Below are 10,597 nucleotides of genomic sequence, written 5' to 3' on the forward strand. Positions count from 1 at the left end.
ATGTTAACTGGTGAGAGAACACCCCTCAGAGTGTTAACAAGGAAATGACCGACACGTGTGTACTACATACCTAATATACAAAAAGGAATGTGATCAAGTGTCACTAATGTGCAGTAAGAATGCAGAAGGAAAGCAGCACTAGCAAACACTGGCTGCAGCACACAAACACGTACAGTCCGTAACTGTCAATAGACCAGAGCCTGAGGGGTCACAGAACACAGGAAAGCCAGTCTGCACTGCGTAGGGGAGGTAGAGACCAATGTCTATCACATACCAAACAGTTAAAACCCGTAACACAGGAAACACATCTGTTCTCAAATCTGTAACTTTGGAATTATATATGTTAGCCAGGACTTCATCAAAGACATACAAGTCGCCTTAAGAACTTATTTCCAGCCTTTAGTGCATCAATTAAATAATGAATTATTATTTTAGTACATCAACAATTTACAGTGATATCCAAAAATAAGATCTGAAGTTTAAAGACAGATAGCTAAGCATTTTGTCAATAAGAAAGCTACATGTGCACAGACACACATGCAGGCAAACACTTCCAAGATGGACAGAAGGATGGGCGGATGGAAAGAAAGGCAGCTAAGAATCTCTCTTGGGAAGAAGGACACGACATGTATTACATTAGCTCTCTCTTCAAGCTGCATGGTCTAGAAGCACAGAGAGCGAGGGCCCTCCACCATGTCATTCTTCACCAGATTACTACTCAGGATTCCAGGGTTCACACGCAGATCTAAAAATACTTCCCTTTGCAAATCTCTGTGCATTATTTCAGTGCTTTGAATAAGATGTCAAGAATCTGGAAACACCAGCTGTACCCCAACTAGTAACATCTCTAATGCTAAGACGTGATCAGAGGATTTGTTAATTTTGATACTCATAAAATCATACTAACTATAAAGTTACATAAAATGGCACATATGACCCAGTAATGCCATGTATGTACTACAAAATAAAGAAACATTCTCACAACAATGCAACCTGGACAAAACTGCTAAGTTACTGTAAAGAGACTTTAGTATAAGTCAGCGTTATATGAGCAAAGCTAACAGAAATAAGCACTAACCAAGATTCAAAATCAAAAGGCACCAATTATAATGACACTGATTAAGATCAAGCTAAGAATACAATGAATGATTAAAAAGCACAAAGCCACATTGTAGGAAATCATAAAAACCATTAAATCTTAACAAGAGTTACAATTTACCTTAATTCCTTACTCCTATCATGAAATGATATACCATATAAACTCAATTCAATTAATATCCAGTAAGTATATTAGCATTATCCTCTGGATCTACGTTGCCATGAGTCACTCCATCACACAATACAAGGAATAAACAGTTTAAAAGTAACTACAGCTGGCCATGGTGGCAAACACTGTTAATCCCAGCATTTGGGAGACAGAGGCAGGAGGATCTCCATGAGTTCAAGGCCAAGCTGTTCTATGTATTGAGTTCCAGATACAGTGAGACCCTGCCTCAAAAAACAAAACGTAATCATGAAAATGTCCTGTTTCTATACAAAACAAATACCAGATCTGTATTTAAAACAAATACGAAAATTTTAAAAGAATACATTTTGTAAAAGGTCAACTATAATTAGTTTTATTAAAACCAGCCAGTTTTATTGTCTCATTTTAAAAAAGAGGGTGGGGGGCATTCTACCATAGTCAAGTTTAAAGGTAAGTAACAAAATCTACACAACTAGAGCATTTTTTTACTTAAATTTACAAAACTATGAGGAAATGCAAAATAATAATCTTAAAATCTAAACTTGTGGCTGTGGGGGGTCTCAGGTGGGAAACTGCTGGCTTTCTGTGTCACTTGAGAACTTGAGCTCGGTCCTTCAGAATCCATGCAGAAAGCTGGGTGCAGCACACTCTTGTCCTGCCTGCCACAGCTTGACAGGCTAAGACAGGCGAATCCCTGGGCCTTGCTGGCCAGTATAACAAAACCAGTGAGCTCCAGGTTAAAAAAAAAAAAAAAGTCAAAGGAAAAAACCCAACAAAACTAACTAGACCCATGAAGAGTTGTCACAATTACTGATGTAAGAAACTGTCCATATGTGCATTTACAAAACCATCTTTACTTCACTGAAGTACTATGTTTGGATAAAGCAAGTAGCGGGGTTATAATCTCTAGTACGTCTTCTGCCTTTTCTAGTTTAAATAATGGATTATAAAATAACATCAACAATAAAAAACCTAACTGATTAGTTCACAAAAATTCCACCACTTTAAAATTTTGTTTAAGAAATATGATTTATAAATTACAATATATAGCTACTAAACAGTTTTTATTTTTTAAAAATGCCTGTTCTTAAAAGCAGATGGTATTTTTTAAAAAATCTAGGCAGTACTGGTACTATTTAAGCATTCTATTATCATTATTGTTTCCTAATAAATTTAATGATCCTAAAAAAAAAAAAAATTAACTTTGTACTCTACAGTCCAATCACAACCTTGCTACCAAATTAGGGTATTTAAATTCAGGCACTGTGGCTGTAATCCCAGCTCTCAGGAAGCTGGGGCAGGAAGAGCAACAGTGCCAGGCCAGCTGGGCTAGTCAGACATATGCAGTCTCAAGTAAATAAAAAATAGTTTTCCAAAAAGAAAAGAAACAGTAAGAGTCTGGGGGGGAGGGGGGAATCACTTCCTTTTAAACTCTGTCCTAAAACTGCTTTCTCCAGCCTTCTCCCAACCCTAACAGTGGTTAGGGATCTCAGCTTTCTAAGTTAGCAGCTCCTCCTGAGTGACACAGATCTACTCAGGACAGCCTTTGTCCCTGCTTGTTACTGGTTCATTAATGAGTGTAGTTATAACATAACTACACTCATCTAGCAAATGCTTCATACGCTGTGAGTAAGAGTATACTGGCTGAAACTGCATGGAACTAGAGAAATAAGTTAAGTACGAATCGCAGCTTAGAAACTAGCAAAACAAAGTTTAATAGACTGACTCAAAATAAGACAAGATCACATTACCTTAACTCCAGGATAGGAAATCACTGAAAATATTTTATGTGGATGTTAAAGAAAAAAGAGTTACTTCGCTGCAGGTTCAATGTGGACTAAGAACAAATGGTCAAAAAGAGACACACAGTGGTTTCCTCAGAAGCATCATTCAGGACAACAGAGCAACAGCCCACTGTACCAAGCAGAGGTGATGCAGCATGGATTATGGTAAAAGCCCTGAACAGCATTCTCTTCCATAATGGCTAAGGACAAGAGGAAGGCCCAAAAGACGGAGGTCAGGGATCATGGGATTTAGAGAGGCATCCAAATGGAAGACAGTGTGGTGGCTTCAATAATCCCCTCATGCTCACATATGTGAACACCTAGCCTACAGGAGGTTGTGCTGTCTGGGGAGATAGAGTGGTGCAGTCTTGCTCCAGGAAATGTACCACTGGAGGCTAGCTTGGAGTGTTTACTTTCTCACCCTGCCTCTGTTATGCACTCTGCTTTGTGCTTGTGGCTCAGCACGTGAGATCGCAGCCCGATGCTCCAGCCATTGTGTCTAGCATTTGCAGCTACTGTTTCCCCACCGCAATGAACTCTTACCCATCTAGACCCACAAGCCAAAACAAGCTCTTTCTCCTCGAGTTGTCTTGGTCATGCTGCTTCATCACAGCACCAGATGGGTAACTAACACATATGGGCATGTTCAGGTAAGACTCAAATCACTCAACCTTTGCTGAAGACAGTGTTACTATGAAGAGTTCAAAGCCAGCCTCAGGTACTACAAAGCTAGCCTCAGGTACTACAAAGCCCTGTGCAAAAAGAAAGCCAGGGAGGAGGAAAGAGGAGTGAGGGAGAAGGAAAGCAAACAAGAAGACAAAGGGCTGGAAGGCGGGTGAAGAAGTACACTGGAGGTGTATACTTTACTGTCACACATGCACAAAAAAAGACAAGTGTGTACGTCTTGAACTTGAGCTATAAATCACAAAAAAAAAAAAAAAAAAAAAAAAAAAAACACTGCCATAAAATAACTAAAATAAAATAGTTCAAGCTAACAATAAACAAGTGAAGACTCTGAAGCCAGAAGAGACTCAGCATTCAAATACTGAAGCTCGGCCTGGGTAGAAATAGGCAGAACCCCCTCATCTGGCCTCAGTGAAGAGTTTGCATTGTAACCTAAAAACAATCAGTGAAGACCATTAGTGTCTGAAGCAGAAAATTACAACATGTTGTGTGCATTTTTCTAAAGCTAAACAAAAGCCGGGATGACGGCTTTCAGGGGAGAAAATAAGCACATCTTAGACGTCCACAGAGCCGGCCAGGTCAGGGTGAGCGGCTTGCACTGTGAAGACAATCTACACGATTACAAAGATTACACAGAAGGATAGATGGCCATGGTCTCAGAATACACATACAGTAGACGAGAGATATTTACTCAGAGAATCAAGGGACACAATGGCATCTTCAAAATGGCACGATCGGACAGAAGAGTCACTAGCACTGGCTTGAGCAAAGGATGCGTTGCAACGCCATTGGAAGACAGAGGAAGAAACTGGTTTAGAGAATGGAAATTCCCGTTTCTTTTTCAGCTATATTGTTTGAGGTGTTAATAGTATCCAGATGGAAATATCAAAGTAGTAGTTAATTATGCAGGTCTTCAATATGGTGAAGAAGGAAGAGCTTAGAGGGACACTGAGGCCATTTATGTGATGGCAAATGTCATAAAAACAACAGTTCAGGAAATATCATAGAGGCGTACACCCAGACTCTACAAGGAATGGTATTGTTTTCGTTGATGCTCTGATCAAACCTGACAACAACTTAAAGAAGGAGGCGTTTATTGTGGTTCCAGTCTGAGGCAACAGTCCATCAGGCTGGGGAAAGCATAGCGACAGGAGCAGGAGGCAGCTGCTCACTCTGTGTATACTCAGGAGGCAGAGAGAGAAGAATGCTGGCCATCGGCTTTAAAAAAAAAAAAAAAAAACAACTTTAAAACATTATTGTTTAAATCATTTACTTAAAACAAGCACACCACAGCAACCTCTGGAGAATAATTTGCAAGTGTTGGTGCTCTCCTTCTATCATGCGGGTCCCACAGAGCTGTCTCAGGTCATCAGGCTCGGTGGCAGACACCTTCACCTGCTGTACCACCTCACCCACATTCCTTTTTCATTCAGTCCTAGACCAAAGGCCACAGAAAGGTACCCACAATAAAATAAACATAATCTAGAAAGCCCCTCATACCGATATTCCCACCAAGTTGGCAATCAATGGTAACCTCACCAAGAAGTCCCCAGGAACTCCAGAAAAGACAGAAGGGAGACAGCCTAAGAAGTAATTGGGGAATTGGAAACATCAGAATTATCAGAAAGGCAAAAAGAAAAAAGCATGATGTTTCAAGAATGCAGGTTGCTCTTAAGGCCAACAGATACAATGAAAAACAGTGGCCCATGGGTATGTCAGAGGAGAGGTCACTAGTAAACTGATAAAAGGATGGAAGCAAGTTAAGAACGAAGACCAAGAGGATGGAGCTGAGGTGCCAGTGGCAGTACTGATGATTGTTTGGTGAAAGTGTACAAAGCAGGAAACAGAAGTGAGGCAGAAGCTGCGAGACACAGGGCATCAACTCCTGTTGGTTTCTTTCCCGAAAGTGGGACCCACTTACGAGAGAATTACTGAATTATTTTCTTGGTAATACTCTAGCAGATGGCCTACAACTCTATTTCTAACGTTCGTCATTTACATAAGTAGCAAAACTATGTCAAGGTATCCTTAGGTTTCCTTTAGATGTGAAACAAGAAAATGTTACTTCCTCAATAAAATCACAACTAAGAATAATTCTGGGGAGGTTACCTATTCAAAACCTCATAATTTTTCTAAGTTACAACTCTCTCCCTCTCTCTCCCCCACTCTCTCTCTATATAAATATATATGTGTGTATACACACACATACAAACACACAAACACACACACATATACATTAGATAATCAACTGACCATACTCATATCACAAAAAATTTACATGCAGGTCATACATTCATAGGTGATATGGTTACCTAAATTAACTATACTTCTTTAAAAAGTTGTAATTCTTTAAAGATTTATTTATTTTATGTATATGAGTACCCTGTAGCTGTGTTCAGACACACCCAGAAGAGGGCATGGGATTCCATTACAGATGGTTGTGAGCCACCATGTGGTTGCTGGGAATTGAACGCAGAACCTCTGGAAGAGCAGTCAGGGCTCTTAACCACTGAGCCATCCCTCCAGCCCCTAAAAAGTTGTAATTCTTAATGCTCAATTATCTACAACTTTCCAACAGCTATTTTTACCCATTTAAATATATATATGTAAATAAGGTAGAGCTTAAGTTCTTTTTTTTAACTTTTATTTTAAGTCAAATCTGTAGCAAAATGAAGTATCTTAAAAGAGGTTGACGGTATACTAACAAAAAAAAAAAAAAAAAAAAAAAAAAAAAAAAAAAAAAAAAAAAAAAAAAAAAAAAACCCAGTCCCTGTTTACAAAGATATACTATCCAGCATACCTCTTCTCGATGGTGCCTAGCAGTTATTACTGATCATCACTACAGACATAGGATGACTGTTCTTACTAACACCAGGCATCACCACAGCATGAAACAGTATGTAACTGCCAGATGGTAACACAGTTAAATCAGGATCAGGCTCCTCTTATGATCCCATTAGGCTAAGAAAATAAGAAAAACTGGGGGTGGGCCAGGTGTGAGGCCTGTCACCTACACGGCACAGGCAATGGCATTTAAGGCCTGCTGGGCTAATTCTCCAGTTAATCACCAGTCAGTTCACAAGTCAGTTAGTCAAAAGTACTCACTTCCCACCCTCTGTCATGTATTGAACATGGACACTAAACAGACAGACATTCTGGTTAAAGGTAACTCCTTCTAAGAAGCTTGCCCATTCGCTAAATAAAAACATATTACTTAACAACAAACAACAACAAGAACTGAGACAGTCTCACTCTGTAGACCAGGTTGTCTCAGACTCTTGATTCTCTTGCCTCAGTTTCCCCAATGCTAGGATTGATTATAGGCAAGTGCCACCACGTGTGGCTAAAAAGTTTACAAGAAGTAAACCCAGTCACAGCACAGCAAGGCATATGCAGCATATATTTACATATCTGCAGTCCGGCAAAGCCTCCTGATGCCAGCCTCTGACCCCAACACCATGTTCATTTTCTCCTTGCTCTTTTAACAATGGCTGATTTATTTGCCTGGCTTTACTTTCTCCTTCCCACTGGATAGAAAGACAATCATAGTTTTGTCAACAGAGTATAACTAGTTCCTGTTCAGACAATTGGTAATGCAAAAGTTGACCTCAAAATATTAGTTAATGTAAGTAAATGCATTTTATAATTTATCAAGATTTTCTAGGAATAAGCCGAGTCAGACTTTAAGTGTTGTTATATAAACTGTGTATTGTTTCCTTAAAACAATAAATAATGTCATTTTCAAGGGTTTTATTTTTAAATCAACTAAGGCTAATTACATTGGTAGACTTTAAATGGTAAATCAAATCTTCAATATAAAAAAGGTTGCCCTTGGTTATGTTCTTATGTTTTTAAAATACATCTATAGTTGAAGGCTTTAATAGCCATATTAACAAGAGATACAAGCCCACAGAGTGAGCATTTTATAATGTATCAAAGTTATCCAGGAATGTTCTAGATCAGCTGAATCACAGACTTTAAGTGTCCAGTGTGTGTATGTATGTATGTATATGTGCGTGTGTGTGCAGTTTTTTTCTTATAGTTTGTCTAGTTTGGGTGCCAGAGGAATACTGGTCACATCTCTGTTCGTTTATCTTTATATATAATTATATATAATACTTTCCATGATCATCAAGAAATGCTTTTTTAAAAAAAAATCACTTGGGGAATTTGAACATTAATTCATAATAAAAAATCTTTACAAATTAGAAAAAAAGTAGAACTTCTTTGGCCTGAGAACAAGCCTCTAGAAGAGTATCTGTAAGTGCCTCGCTTTAGAATGAAGGGGTATATGCTTCCCCAGCTAAAATCAGAAACCAGCACTTCAAATTCATACGTAAGACATTACGAAGTGTAATAAGACAAGAAAAAGAAACAAAGGTGTTTAGACTAGGATTGCGCATCTGACTGCGGAGAACACTTCTGTCTGTTCAGGAACCCTCAAGACCTACACAGAAGGTACTAAATACACAGACGTGCAGTGCCGGTGCTCCCTGAGTTTAGCAAGGTCGAGGATTTGGGCATATTTTAAAATTACATTCAGTACACAGCAAAGAACTTAAAACTGAAATTTTAAAGCAATACCATTTACAAGAGCACTTCAAATCATCATATTTGTAGGTATCTAACATTTTTTTTTCCCTCAAGAGCTATGTGCTCAAACTATCAAACAAACATTTCTGATGAAGAAATCAAAGGCCTAATTAAATGATGATACACCTTGGTCAAAGATTACAAGATCCACTGTAATAAAGACACATTCCTCAGACTACGTCTATTCTGTTGGCACATTCACCAATCAAGTTTCTGTACACATTGACAAGGATTCTAAAATTTATCTGGGAGGTAAAGAAATTAAAAAAGCCTAAATAATTCAGAAAAGGTACGATGCTGGATTATAACGCCACAATAAATAGGATGCTAACAGTAAAAAGAGCCGACAGATCAATGGAAGAAAAGCTATTTATATATATAGTAAATTGCTATTGGTAACGTGTAAAAATGACTTTGGATTATAGCTAAAATAAACGCTGCTTTTTATGCACAGAAGTTGCAAATTCTTTAAGATTTTTCTCATGACAAAGAAAATGAGATGAGCAAATGTCAAAGAGGTGAGAACAAAAGAAAGTTGGCCTCCTCGGAGGAAGGGTGCTGTGAACAGTAATGTAAGATAAGTGATGATAACAAAAATCTCTAACAAACCCACATAAGCTACAGGGGGTCAGACCAGTGAGTGAAGCCTCCTCCCGTCATCAAGTATGAAGCCTGTGTTTAATCCCAAGGATCAAGGCCCCACCTGAGGGACGGAGAGAACTGAATTCAGAAAGTTGTCCTCTGACCTCCACAAGCGTGTCCATATGCAAAATAAATGTAAACATTTTCAAAAGTTCCAAAAGGATGTCACCTCTAACATAAAGCCTGTGTGCTTTATAAAAAGAATTTGCTAAAATGCTTTGAACCCCCCCCCCCAAATTAAAAATAACAAGAATAATAACTGGAGGGAAGCAGGTTTTTAGGCAGTGTCTCAGTCCAGGTTGGGCTGGAACTCAAAATCCTCCTTACTCCGCCTCCCAGACGGTGATACTACAGGCATGTACCATGACGTCTGGTCTCAAAAACCATTTTAAATGTAGATAATAAATCTTTATCCTTCGGTTATGAGAAGAAAGATGGAAAAAATAAAGAAAACTATATAACAAACTAAGAGAACGGTCAAAGGTGAACTAAATTTGAGAGCAGAAAACCCTAGGCTAATTAAACCATCTGTGCAAATATATATATATATATATATATATATATATATATATATATATATATATATATATATATATATCTGAGAGCATTCCTCCACCTAATTTGGGGGCTGAAAGGCACCTCTCGTTTGCCATCCCCAGCCCCAACCTTCAGCATCCAAAACAAACTTCCTTTTAAAGAGTAGCAGGTGGCTACAAATTGCATGACAACGATTAAACCGGGCTTTGTGTGGTACAGGAGGCAACTACTAGGTCCACCTTTTAAAGACAGGAAGAGAAAGGGGGCGTGGCAGGGAAGAGAAGGACCTTGATGGGGCAAGAGAAGATGACTGAAAGGTGATTTCATTGTACAGGAGGTGGATGGAATTACCAGAACTGGGTGGGCAAGTTTACAAAGCCGGGAGTCAGGAAGTGTTGGCAAATTAGTCACCTAGAAGGGACAGGGTCAAGGAACATGATGGAACCCGCAACGGCAAGGAGGCGAACCAAGAGGGGAAAAGGCATCGGGTAGGGATACCAGGTGAGAGGCAACCAAACCTCAGACCCCGAGGCCCCAAGGCGGCGCCGGCGACGAGGGGTCCGACGGAGGGGCGGAGGACGCTCGCTGCACCGACATCTCCCGGAGCCAGGTGGTGGCCTGAGAGGGGCGGAGCCGCCACAGGGGCAGACCGGGGGCCTCCCCGGATGAGATCCTTGGATCCTTAGGGATGCAGAGGTGAAGGCCAGCAGGGAGGCTGGCGGGGAAGGCGGAGAGGACTCCGGGGTCCGGGGTGACAGACACCGCACTCACCTGGTTGGTGACCTGAAACGAGACAGAAGAGGGTTTAGAGAGACGCGCGCATGCGGGCTGGCGCCGGCCTCCCGACCCGCTCGGCCCCCCGGCTGCAGAACCCGGCCGCGCTCACCTCAGGGTTGGCCTCCAGCGGCAGCCAGCGTTGACCCTCCATGACTGCGTCCCCGGCCGCTCTCCAGCTCTGACAGCCGCCGCCGCCACCGCCGCCGCTGCCGCCGCAGCTTCCGCCCCCGCGCGCTCGGACCGGCACCATCCAAACGCCGCGCCGCGGGGGAAACCAACGAATGGAGTTCCACGACCCCCAGGACGCTTAATCTATCCCTACGAAGACACATCC

The 10,597-nt window shown here is 40.7% G+C and overlaps 1 protein-coding gene across 4 annotated transcripts in view; it reads right to left on the reverse strand.

The window, feature by feature from the left end:
• The window catches only part of Uchl3 (ubiquitin C-terminal hydrolase L3), a 42,747-nt gene extending 32,458 nt beyond the window's left edge, over positions 1-10,289 (reverse strand). For all 4 annotated transcript variants that reach the window (XM_076930628.1, XM_034498040.2, XM_076930626.1 and 1 more), the window contains exon 1: positions 10,258-10,289. The gene's annotated coding sequence lies outside the window, so the exon portion shown is untranslated. The remainder of the gene's footprint in view (positions 1-10,257) is intronic.
• Positions 10,290-10,597: the final 308 nt, after the last annotated feature.

This window comes from Arvicanthis niloticus, chromosome 3 (genome assembly GCF_011762505.2).
Source record: "Arvicanthis niloticus isolate mArvNil1 chromosome 3, mArvNil1.pat.X, whole genome shotgun sequence".
NCBI classification, from domain to species: Eukaryota; Metazoa; Chordata; class Mammalia; order Rodentia; family Muridae; genus Arvicanthis; species Arvicanthis niloticus.